The sequence below is a fragment of the Armigeres subalbatus genome, unplaced genomic scaffold, assembly GCF_024139115.2.
Source record: "Armigeres subalbatus isolate Guangzhou_Male unplaced genomic scaffold, GZ_Asu_2 Contig561, whole genome shotgun sequence".
Classification (NCBI taxonomy): Eukaryota; Metazoa; Arthropoda; class Insecta; order Diptera; family Culicidae; genus Armigeres; species Armigeres subalbatus.
In genome coordinates, this window is record NW_026943327.1 from 43,581 (window position 1) to 56,980 (window position 13,400).

The window sequence follows — 13,400 nt, forward strand, 5'->3', positions numbered from 1 at the left end:
ATTTTCTTATCACTACATGCTTTTCTTTGATCTTCGTTAAACAGCTTCGGAAGTAATCCGTGAATCTCCAATCTCTTATTACTGTCCATGATCGCATATTTGCATTTGCATTGATTTTTTAAATCGTCAGTAAGTCGTCCCTTTAAATTCACTTCATGCCAGCTTACCACAGTAATGCATATCTTACTGTCTTGAGATAAGCTGAAATAAATCAAATTCTTTAAGTAGTTCACAGAATTCACGAATTCAACAAAAGAGTTACACCTATGCGATCATAGGCAGTATATAGGTGCATTAATATTCCATGGGATGTGACGTAACAGTGTTAGCTCGTATCCTACACTGAGTCATTCTTTAGTGAATGAAACCTCAACAATAGCTAAAGCTAAGACAAGGAAGGTTGCTCTTACAAGTGCAATGAAATAAAAATATATTTTATTAATGCAATTATCTGAGTCTTGCTTAACACTAATTCAAATCCAACTCACGTATCTGTATAATATAAAAACTACAATGCTATTATTCAAAGGGACTTTTCTAGGAATATTCATTCACATTTTCAATATTGTCTTGATTTTAAACCATGAAAAGACGGGGTTCACCTATCCGCAACTCATGTGGAGCAACGCCCGGCACTGACTGGTATAAGTGCCACCAATCACTGTCTGTATCTTGTTCAGCACTGCGGAAGGTCAAAGTCACCAACTATCCTACACTGCGCTGTCCGGTTGAACAAACCCATGATTGTGTAATCTACCAACCAACGACTTAACCGCGAAACTAAATCTGCCTGTTCCGCTCCGGAGGAGTTTGACGGAACGTCATTGACATTGTCAATGCGGCCGTCGCATTCGCGCCATCACGAAGACCACGCGGAATTAGTCACTTAGCGTGGTGTGATGTGGTGCCCGAATCCATCCAAGCATGCATTGCAAAAATAGATAATGAAAGACAATGAAAATAGTTGAACGATCATGCGAGAAGCAAAAGAGAGCCGAACAGCCACTGATTCGGCGACAAACTGTTTAGTGATGCGTGATCATTATCTCTTCCGCTGCACAATGTGAGACTATGAAAATGTTGATTAAACGGAAAAGAACGATACCTATATGTATAGGCCGTACACTAATTACGTAAGCAATTTTTCTGGGTTTTTCAACCCCCCTCTCCACATGTAAGATTTTTCCCATGCAAATATTTTTTTTTATTAATATGGAGCGTAAGAAAATGGCCGACTCCCCTCCCCCTATAAATGCTTACGTAAATAGTGTACGACCCCATAGGAGAATATGGGTAGAATCATTCCCTGGCTTGCTTCCTCCCTGTTATACCGAAAGCCAAAGCAGTTTTGTTGTTTCTCAAACTCAAAGATTGATTTTATAGATTGAAAATCACATTGATGTTTTAGGGAAGTTCGTTTCTGTTGATAAGTTGACTCATAAAAAACAACGCTGATGTTTAGTTTTGTGATAATTTAACATGATGCGTGTAGCATGATGGTTATTTTTCGGTAGCATTGATAACTGTGAAGAAATAAATCGCATACGGTAAAGACTGTCCTGAAAAAAATGCATCTTATTTGTTCACTCGAGACTTCAATGATCTAAACATGACGAACCTCTTGCCCATTGACCATCCATCAACGCTGTTTGTGTGGCAAATCTGAATACCCGAACCAAATTTACATGTTACGCAGGTTTGCATCTATCGTTCGAAAATGGTGCCAATAAAATCTTCAATAGTATCGGTGCTGCTGCAACTGGGGAATCAGTTGTAGCAGCTAGTTTCTTTATCGATTTCAAGGTTTCATTCCAATATACAAATTGAGTAAACCCAAACGATAACACTTTTAACGCGTCGATAAAAACCATTCAACCCATCGATCTTAACAGTTATGGTCAGCATACACCATTTTGAATAATAGTCTACACAGGATTTCATTTTACACGATTTTTTCGCTCGTGTTTTTGATCCTGTGACTTCAATTTACCACCAAACTCTTCGCAACATGTGTCAAAAATCCAGAAAAATCAAAGAAAAATCACATGATAATTGTTATGCGTTAAACATTTAGAATGAGTGGTAAATTAGGAAAATATAAATCTTGTAAAAACAGAATCCAGTCTACTTCTAAATTCTCTGAAGTATTAATCTGTTTATAGTTTCGTATATTAGACGGATCTAAATATCAAAAACTTGTTTGATCTAGTTCAATTTCGCAGATTTCTAAACAGTAGAATCGGAGAATAGTCTCACATATTTTCCTTAATTTTGACAGTTAAAAGAAATTCTTTACAATATTTGTGAAATAAACTCTTTTTTTTAGTTCAAGGAAATTTGTAACATCCGTTAAGTGTATAAATACTTCCCTTTGCTGATAGCATTCCAGTCATGTACTTTTAATTTATATTTTCATGCGTACGAATGATCTTGCACTTTGGTAATTGGGCCATGGTGGGCCAGCCTTTTAGAAATGTTGCACAGTTTCTAATAGGAGGATGTACTCATTAACCATAAGGACATCTAACAGCATAGCATGTACGTCCATGACCAAGGCTACTCGCGCCCGGCAATTTTCCAATTGACTTTACATCGAAAACAACATACTCTCTGGCTTTGTTTTGCTTTTGAACAAGAGATATTGGGCCGGTGCGGTGCAGCCAGCAAAGCGATCTCACCGATCTCAAACAGGTAAACGATATTTCCATGCACACCACGCGGTACCTTCTAGTTGACTTGGCTCTCTTTTTATTTCAACTCTTCGTTCTCGGACCTGATCGAGCTGGGCCAACCTCATGCTTCGGTGGCGCCGCCACACAACAGAGCAATTTAGTCTTTTTGAAACGCTCGTCGCGTTAACACTTTATCGATGCGTTTAGGGTAGCCCAACGGTGTTTCAAGTTACCTGCAGTAGATCTGTTTCAAGGTTAATCACTGGTAATCGGAATACAATGGAATAGATAATCATTTAACAAGAGGTTGATTCATCGAAGAAATTTATTTTGGAAATATATGAAGATCCAGTGCGTGCATAAGATATCAATGGTATCCTAAAACTGGTTTTCTTTGTTCTATCGTCAACATCTTGAAGTAACAGAACTGTCTTTGGCAAGTGGGAGCAATACAGTGAGTGAGTGTGCAAGTTCCCTTGAAAGAAATCTGGTTTACCTCATTCTCGGTAACAGAATCCGACAACACCTGAGTGAAGAACATTGTTGCCAAATAAAGAAGACAAGGCATGGTGGTTGGGGATCGTAGCATGCACTTGTGCATCAGTAGTGCGGAAGCATCCTGACGATGGTTTTATGAATTGTGCGCAAGAAGAAACTACGAGGCAACGTATCGGAATAGCACTGCGCGCTTCACCGGATATAGCACGCAGCAGCACAGAACTCCGACCGGAGATTGCAGATTTGTTTCTTGATAATTAATGTTCATTAATTGTGGTAGGTATCTTGTTTAGATGAGAAATACAAAGGAAGGGAAATACAATTAGAATGCTACTTCCTTGTTCACAGGGTAGATTGGTGCTAATTATTCTAGTTGTTCGGTAAAACAAATATCGATGAGAGGTCGCACAGGCTGATCTTTTATATAACATTTAGCACTATACAATGGACAATGAACAATTAATAAGCTCCATCCAACCAAAGAAGGTTCTTTAGCGAGATAAAATAAATTTCCAGGCTAGGGCCAAATTGCTCATTTTCATTCACCATTTAGATCAACATATAAATATTTATTTATATAATACATAGAAGTCGCATCAAGTGGATTTTTGGATTTTGGAGATTCTTTCGCACGGATTTCAAAATTTAGGTTTTTACGTGAATTTTTCTACGCAGTAATGCAAACGCTGATATCCCTATTTAAGACTGTATCCCGTTAAACGAGTTTTAACGCAAATTTTGAATTGTATGCAGATTTCGGAATTCATTTATTTAAATCTTTACACTAAATCTGTTCAAAATTTAGTTCAAAAGTGTCTTGAAATCGATCGGTAAACCGGTATTCACAATTCTTATGCAACTCATACTATATTTTATCTCTTACAAAATAATTTCGAATTCTCTTCTTTTGAATAAGTTACTGTTATATGAGCGTCATTTGAATTGAGCGAAACTTTTCAAGCTCAACTTTGTGCAACTCAGAAGAGCAGGTCCATGTACTAATGGACCTAATGGACCTGAAAACAATTCCAGTTTCCAGATCCTTTATTGAAACAGCTCAATTTCTATGCGATTCTATGTCAGGACACCCTGATTATCAACCGAACGCCGTTTCAACTGCACCAGGCTGATGTTACGATTGAATAACATTCTACCGGCAACTTGGGACGGGACAATTAATTTTTTTTTTATTACGGTCATTGGAAAGCAATGGTATTATTCGATGAAAATACTTTGATGACACTCAATGGCGCAAATTAAAATGTAAATCCACTTCTACATTTTCTACAATTTAAATTTGATACCTACTTGGTTTAGTACCAGGCCAAACTAGAACGAATGTGTAGTTTCACTTCTCGACAAATTCATTAGTAACTCGTAAATTCGTAGATTGGACACTATAGTGATACTCATGTTTTACTTTTGAGATCCTCATCTAGAATGCTATCAGAAATCAAGAAGGAGAGTGGTCCTTGATTCCAGTCTTAAACAAAAATAACAAAAGCATGAGGATTACTACTCCTGGCCACGCCCATCTTCGCCGTAACTAGGGAGAGGAAGGAAGTGTTGATGTAGTACTTACTTAACGAGAGGCCACCGACTTAGCGACACCCTCATAAGTACCACGCACTGTTCGAACGAATCATGTACATTTACATCAAATATCATGCACATAATTGGAGCATGATAAACGATATAAATTTCCATTTCATTTTATCTTTACATCACTTATCATCTGTTGTTTTAAATTTACATTTTCTATTTTATGCTATATAAATAAAAAAAAATCGGTTAACATGAGAATCGAACTTAGGGCCGCGGAGTGATAGCCCGTTCCGATACCACTCTACCGTCTTCACTTCTTGAAACTGACGATGCCCAAAGAGTAACAGGTTCTGAGTTATGGCGATTCAAACATAAAGTATCGAACCCGTCGTGATCGGGTTCTGGCTAGGTAATGTAAAGTTACATGCACTGAGTAGGCGTATGCGCATCGTCAAGGGGGAATATCTGACTGAATGAAGTGCAAGATTTTGAAGTTTTTCCATCGATTTAAGTAAACGCCTGATGAAGTACACCGATGAAATGCAGCATCATGGATGCTGCTTTGTAGTCGTAATGAAAAATCTTCACTTTAGTATGACGGTGGTCGAAAACGAAGGTTTCCCGCTGCATTTGCAGCTGCCTTGATGGAATTGTTTGTTTTGTTTACCGAGATCGTGGCCGAGCGTGGCCATATCTTTAGTTTCGGTTCACATAATATCATGTAAACTTAATTGTTTATAAATGAATTTTCAGGGTGAATAAAGTATTGTTTTCAATAAAGTGTACACACTTACCTCATTTCACCGTATTCGGTAAATTTTACCGAAATCTCAACAGCAGAACTGTTCGGTAATTTATTTTACAGATTTTTTGTAATTTTTTCCATTGCTCAACTGTCAAAATCACCGAAAATCAGTTAAATTATTTACCGAACAGTTCTGCTGTTGAGATTTCGGTAAAATTTTACCGAATTCGGCGATTTATTTTAAGTGTGTAGTCATAATGGTAAGGTGCTGTATTTATACGGTTTAATTCATGCTCTGTTTATGTGCATGATTTTCAACGCATAATTACATTGAGAAAACGATTACATGATCTGCATTTACATTAGTTTTATTGATTACATTACCAGTAGAAGTCAATTTTTTTTGCTGTGCGGAGTTGGATAATGAGGAAGGTATTCGTTGGGTCAGGATTTGCCTGCAGCTGGCAATGTAACCGTGGTAGATCTTACCCCGTAACACACCACGTAAAGGTGTCTACCCAGCGTTACGGGTTAGCTTCACTTCTCGACAAATTCAACCCCAAAAAATATCTGGATACAGTTTTCACAGACCATCTTTAAACGAATAGGTTGATTAGGTGGTATATCGAAGGATGAAATCTGTTGAAACACGTAGAAGATCTGTTCCAATTATTTGCTTATCAATGTTCTAGAAAGTTATCGAGAATGGGCATAGCTTCCGTTTTGTTGTTGTTGCAATGAATTTTGTTCCTCCCAATCAGAGTAATGGAATTTGAAATGGCGAAATCATACTTGTCATAAGACGAGTTCGTACTATCTCATTTAATGCCCCCACTTAATTGTAACTTCAACATATATGTATTTCGACGTCAACAGTAAGGCTATCTTCAGTTCCTCGAACTTGACTCGACAGAAGGCATTCCTCCAAAAGTTCAAAATTATCTTCTTATGCTTTAGCTTACTGAATATTTTTTAACAAATCCTGATTTTCAGTGGAACTTCTCAGCAAAACATTGGCATTAGCATTGCCCAAATTACACAATATTGTAGGTGGTAGTATTTAAGTTCATTGTTAAGAGCAAAACAAAACGCTTCACCTATTTTTGAATTTTTCTTTTTACCCTTCTTACACCCTAAGAAAAGTATCAGGATCACTTGAAAAATTGACTTTTTATCCGAGGCTCGGAAACCCAAGCCATATCAATCACCTTTTTTTCATATCTCCAGCAACCTTGTGAGAAAAGGGCGTAGAATTGTCGTAGGAAATCAAGCCATATCAATTCATTTGTACATTTGTCGTTGGATATTCTTAGTTATAGAGTTGAGAAATTCATTCAAGAAAAGAAGTATTTATTCAAGAAAATGAGTATTTTTCATTGAAGCTTTGTGCGATTTGGCAGACCCCCGACCATTTACTTTTTTGCAGCTGATTGTAGTTTGTTTGCATTTTGCAAGACGATTCCAAACATCTGAGATTGATAATAACGGGTCTTCAACATCGATCCTAATAACTTCTTGTAATAATTTCACGTCTCAAGTGATCGATCTGTAAGGCTCTATGTTCGATAGTTAGAGAGGATATTTTCTTATATGAACCATGAATATAATCAACTTATGATCATTTGGAAACTTCTTTATAAACTCTCCTCTTAATTTATTCACAAAAACTTTAGAGGGAATGGTAATCGATATGTGATCAATTTGTAAAGATTTATCCTTGCATGACCTAGTTATCAATATGTGTTGTTACTGTATGTCCTACAAATTTTCCGATTAGATGTTTTTCATTCTATTTCATTGCATAGCTGGGCATCAAAATCCCCACAGTGAAAAAGTCTCCCAAACCTAAGCGATTTCGTCGCCGTGAGGTCGACAGCTTGTCGCTGCGACTCTATTGCTGGGTCGCTGCATGCAATGTTCCATTTACGCTTCCATATCAATGGCGACAGAATCGCAGTCGTCAAGCAACGGGGACAGCCGCATCGCGGCAACGGGCGGGAACTTTAAAACAACATGGATTGTCTTGTCTTGTCTTAGCACATGCTAAGGCAGTATTAACCTTTAAAAGACGTGGATTTTAGTCAAACTTGTTTTTTCGTTCGTCGTTGTGTCGGTTGCCGGCACTGGTCGGATGTTGGCACCCCGACGTAAATTTTGACAGAAGACAGATAAAGCTCTATCTGGAACAAGGGCCCCATACGCCTGTCACTGGCGAACAAAGCTCGTGTACTCTGCATCGAAGCTTAGAACCAGTGTTAGGGCGCAATCGTTAATGCGAACATTTTTATATTCGGTTAGTTACTACAAATACATTCTTTTTCTAGACCTATAATCAAGTAGGTATCTCAAGCATACCACATCGTTATATTGCTGCATGATCGAGTGTTAAATTTTGATAAAATATCGAAAACAAAAGTGTGCATAAAAATTGCCTCGCCATAACAAAAAGGTGGTAGAGAATTAACACTGTTGTTTACATGTTGTCGCACATGTTGGGGTAGGGATTCAGTGCTCCGCCTTCTCCCCCTGATCTAGAATAAGGGCGAATGTCGCAAGAGACGATTCTCTTCGTCGACTTCCCCTCTTTTTAATAAAAGTGACAAGCAGCGGATTTCTTTGTGGTTTATCAGCTCAGCACGATAGAAAACAATGCGAACTTGCATTCTGAGGTGAAAAACTGCAAAGAAATCTTCTGCATGTCACTCTTATTTAAAAGAGGGGAAGTCGACGAAGAGAATTCTCGCTTAACTTTTCAAAAGGACCTAAGTAACATTTTTTTCATGAATTAATTTTAATACTGCAATCAATAGCTTTCATGTTGTTCTGTTGATTGCGCTATTCAAATTAATTCATGAAAAAATGTTACTTAGATCCTTTTGAAAAGTAAAGCGAGAATTCTCCCTTGCGACATTCGCTCTTATTCCAGATAGAGCTTGAGATATGGACATTTTTACATATGTCATGCATTTATCTTTTTGTGTCGACTAACGATTCAAATAGATGCCTATGCTTCGCTTAACAAAGGAAACAACATTTTTTTGTTGCGCTTAGTGCTACATAACGAAGTAAAACGATCGAAACGGTAAATTTATTACATATGTACAATTATATTTACTCTGTTTTATGATTCAATATTGAATGCCACCGTAGCATTTGCACTTAAAATTTGATTTTCAATTTTCAAAATTGTTGCTGATTTTGGTTGTCGGCACCCAAACATGGTCGGTTGCCGGCACCCCATTTTTCAAGAGAGACATCAAGATGAATCGAAGTTAATTGCCAAATTTCATGTTATTAGTCACAATGTGAACAATTTTTGGAAACTTGATTAAATATGTATAATGTAATGTACCGCTCATAAAAAAATCTACTCCTTCGCTCATTTTTAATCGCCACACAAAATGAGCGCCAGATAGTCGCCTAAGAAAAACATAGCAACCTCCATAAAAAAAACTTTGATATTTAAAAAAAAATTCAGCTACTTTGTGGAGTGTGGCAATGATTGCTTTGATAGGACGTGCTATTTGCACTGCGGAAAATTATTACAGGACTTGTCATTTGCAGGGCACAATACTTAAAAATAATTAATTTCATTGCCATTTACATAACAAATCTTGATATTTTCAGCCATGACGCCTTCAGTTCATATTTTTCCGTTTCTAATGGTTTTTAGGGTGTCGACAACCAACCCCCTTTTTCTAAACGGCATAAAATCAACACTTAACAAAATTATTATTTAAATTTTCAGTTAGAATAAATCAAATTTCTTAACCAGTTATTATATCACCACTTTGTCCAAATATCACCAATTGGACGAAAGTTATGAACAAAGAACAAAAGGGTACGGACAACCGACCCGACCACATTTCCGTACGCATTAAATGGTCATACGTCTCCATAACTTCAAAATAGCTGTTGCAAACAACTCACTAAAGTTTGCTTGCGACATCATAAATGACCGAGTTGCAAAAGACTTCGATTTTCTTAATATGTACCTACATTTTTTTTAAAATATTTTTCTACCTACACTCAGAAATAGAACAAAACTGTAATAACATAAAAACAAATCATTTCTCATATTTGCAAAGTTTATACTAAGCTAACTTTGAACAGTAATCTATTTAAAATTCAAATTTTGTACAGAGAGGATACGGAGGTTATACTAACCGAGTATAAACTGCACATAAACGAATCTAGGGTCAACTACGAGAAACGAGGTTAGCATAGATTTATTTTAAAGTGTAGATGTTCCAGTGTGCTTTAAAAGACCTGGAAATTCATTTGTTCCCCATAACGATGACTTGCTGTTTCTTCTTCTTCTTCAAACACACTCAATGAATTTCACTGAAATCTCCCTAGTTGTTTCACAGTTTTTGTGCTTGAGCATTGAGCGCAAGTTGTCATGTTTGGAGTTATAGAAACAAGAAACTTAAGCTTTTCCGATGGTTTCACCAATATGTATAAACAAGAATACCGAACCATTTCAACGTGTAGATGCAAAATTTACAAAATCTGCTACAATTCACAATGATCTCCTATTCAATACAACAAGTTTTTCATGACATTCTAACGCATTTAAAAAATGTTTTAAAAATGGGCCTGAGGAAAACGCCTGAATGGTGGTGTGAAATGATTCAATTGCATGTAAAATAATTGTGAACGCATGGTTGTTTTTTCTTAGCGGATTGAACGACAATCGGCAAATCGTTAGATTTGAGTGGATATGAAGGGATTTTGTTCATATTTCCATTGCAGTCCAATAATGAATAACTTATATTGAATTGTAACGGTCAGGGTTTGCAGAAATCGTTCTCAATAGATAAGGAACTATGCTATGATAACAAATTTATCAAACTTGTATACAAGTGCGAAGAAACAGAATCGGATAGGCAGCCCCCACAGAAAAATGGTGATTCTCGCTTTATTTTCGCTCCTTTCGTGTTGGTTACTGCACTGATGTTACTGTAGAACAAGTTGAAATGCATCATCAGAGCCAGTGCTCCCCTCATTTGGAGCTTTCTAAAAGAAATTTATCATGGGGTATAGCATCCCGAATCAGTTCTCTATCATGACAGCTTGCGAAAAAAGTTTCTCCCGGTATGCTACATATCGTATATGTATACAGAGATGATAAGTGAGAGACTTGCTCTTTCTCTTTAGGATTCAATCCCTGGTAATGGTAATATTACATCATAAATGTACTACAACAGATTATATGAGTGATTTTATGTGTGAGGCCATTTTGCCCCGTGGGTGTGTTATGCATTGTTCGCCCCTCACTCCAAACTGCATGATTAGGTAGTGGAAAAAAGGATGAAGTTGAACAATAGTTATCCATACATTTGCAATACCTGCTATTGCAGACTTTATCGAGAATTTTATATGAAGAACAAGAACTCGCCGTTGCTGGACCATTGATTAGCAATGATCTTATGTGCTTTTTGAAAATGTTTTTTTTAGAATCTTCCTTTACTTTGAAAGCTGCAAGTGGTAAATCAATCGATAGCGTAAAATTTGGAGACTATCAAGAAATCATTCAATAGTTGAAAGTAAAATTGGACGAAACACACAATAAGAATGACCGATATAGAATTCTCACTACATCCCTAAAATCTTGGTCTACATACAAAATTATACTCGATATTGAAGGGACCATCGAGCTAGGGAGGTATCGAGATAGAGAATATATTTATTTATTTTTTTCAAAATCAAAAAACATTTCTTAGCATGTAGAAATATGGTTTAGAATCATTTGGCCGAATGTCATTAGACCTGAAGGGTCATTTGACCGAATATTTAACATTTGTTTCCTTATTAAGTGAAGTGAGAAGTGAGATGCTCAAGGTGAATAGTGGGAGGTGAGAAACTGAGAAGTGAAAGATGAAATGTCAGAATTGATCTTCAAAGTAGTTACTGTTTGTTAGGAGTGAGTGCTGGGAAATGGAAGTGAGTACTGAGTTGTGAGATGTGCACAGTAACAAGTGAGAAGTAAGTAGAGGTCACTACTCACTTCCCAGTTTTTATTTCTCACTACTCACTTTGCAATTTTCTTTTATCACTTTTCACTTCTTACTTATCATTCCTCACTTTTCACTTCTCATTCGGAGACGAGCCAGCCTCGGGCTGAAAGTCTCCTTAATAAAGACACACAAAAAAAAAAAAAAAAAATTTTCACTTCTCACTTTTCACCTCTCACTCACGAGAAAGTAACATATGGACCAGCTATATTATATAACTCCAAAGCGGATGTTCCGGTTTGAAACATTATTTTCACCCAACTCCTATTATCCATAAGTGATTATAAATAAACAATAAATAAATAATAACAGTTGCTTTTTTTAGATTCCGCCGAGCACACAACCCTTAACAATACTCTATGCAGTAATTTAAAGTTTCAGTGTCAATGTCTTTATTTACAGACAGCTTTTTCAAACCGATATACGAAGCAAAAGCAAATGCTCCATTGCAGTTTAAACATTGTTGATGTGAAATAATTAATATTTATTTTTTTTCGTATTGCCAGTTTGCACTTGTTCAGAATTGTTCGTTACGCTAGGTTGATTATTTCATTTTCAACAACCGTTTTCGTGATTCAATATTTATTGGTTTATCAACGCTAGCGTGTGCTAGCGTACCATCTTGAGTGTTGATGATACTGAAACAAAACCCACAACGCGCCTAAGATGGTCAACATTCATTAGCTCTCGAGTTTTGCGGCAACAACGGTGGGCCGGCATCTTATTTCAGCTCACCGAGCAGCACATTGCCAAATAATTGCCAGAGCTCTAAGCAAAACATTAGCAAGCGGTTCAGTTAAGTAATTTTTGCGCGTTTTCCGCTGAAGAATCTTGCAGAGCTGAGAAAAAACATAGCACAAGCCACTACAAAACGGACATCGAAAGGCGGCAAAGTGTAAAAACGTGTAACAAAGCAGTAGCTTCATCCTAAACCGTATTTCAGCGACTTAAGCTTAATGAAAGTAAATGGTGCATCGGATGAGCAAGTACCATACGATCAATGAAATCGATAGTTTGAAGAAAAGTGAAAATCGACGATATTCAAAGCGATCTTGCATGCATCATGAAACAGTTTGGATGGGTGATGCATGCTAGTATCGAATCAGTTCGTCAAACACATTTCAAAACAACACCATAATAACAATGATTGGCCGCAAGAGCTAATGTCTGGATTATTGCCTCGTACAGGTATTCTCTCTTCGTTTCAACACTGAGACTTTGATGTCTCGTAGTTCAGTATTCATTTAAAACTTCCAACCTAGTTCGCCGATGAGAGTTGGCTGTATCCTTTTTCGAGGACGCGACTCGAAATAAGTCTAGAAGAAGAAGAAGCAGAGGATGTACTTTTCATATGTGCAGCAATATGCGAAAAATAACGAAACAAATTTTAACACTGACCTAAGGCTTTATTATATCTGATTAGATATGGACCAGATAGACGAGACTGATAGAATCGCTAATCTCACTTATAACAATTAAGCCATTTGTTTCAGAAAAATTGCAAATGTACCACTTTTGACGAACTGATATTTCTACATTTTAATCCATTTTTAACAGAAATTAATTATTTGTTATGAATTACTGTACCAAAACATTTATTGTGCAGGAAAAACTTATTGTAGAACTAAAATTATGCGTTTTTTAAATTCCTCCCACTCTGAGATTGAGACACGTTTGCTAACAAACTAGCACCCAACCTAGAGTATTCCCAAATTGTGCAACCGAGGCATACTCGTTTACTTGAAACGACTTTTACAGCATTTTAGCCTCCAAACCAGAGTCGAGATTGAAAAGAAGTCGAAAGGTTTCACTCCCACTCGTTGAAATCCTGAAAAGGCAACTGTGCGTCTATTCTCCTGTCGTGGTATGACAGACATGATGTAGCAGAAGAACTGCGCACTGTTTGCTGAGGCACTGAGGCCT

General features: G+C 37.0%; 2 protein-coding genes across 5 annotated transcripts in view; one reads left to right on the forward strand and one right to left on the reverse strand.

The window, feature by feature from the left end:
* The window catches only part of LOC134204390 (centrosomal protein of 135 kDa-like), a 120,922-nt gene that overhangs the window by 27,240 nt on the left and 80,282 nt on the right, over positions 1-13,400 (reverse strand). The window lies entirely within an intron of this gene.
* LOC134204392 (uncharacterized) overlaps positions 2,828-13,400 on the forward strand; it is a 38,480-nt gene continuing 27,907 nt past the window's right edge. Inside the window, 1 exon segment of the mRNA XM_062679210.1 lies at positions 2,828-3,446. The gene's annotated coding sequence lies outside the window, so the exon portion shown is untranslated.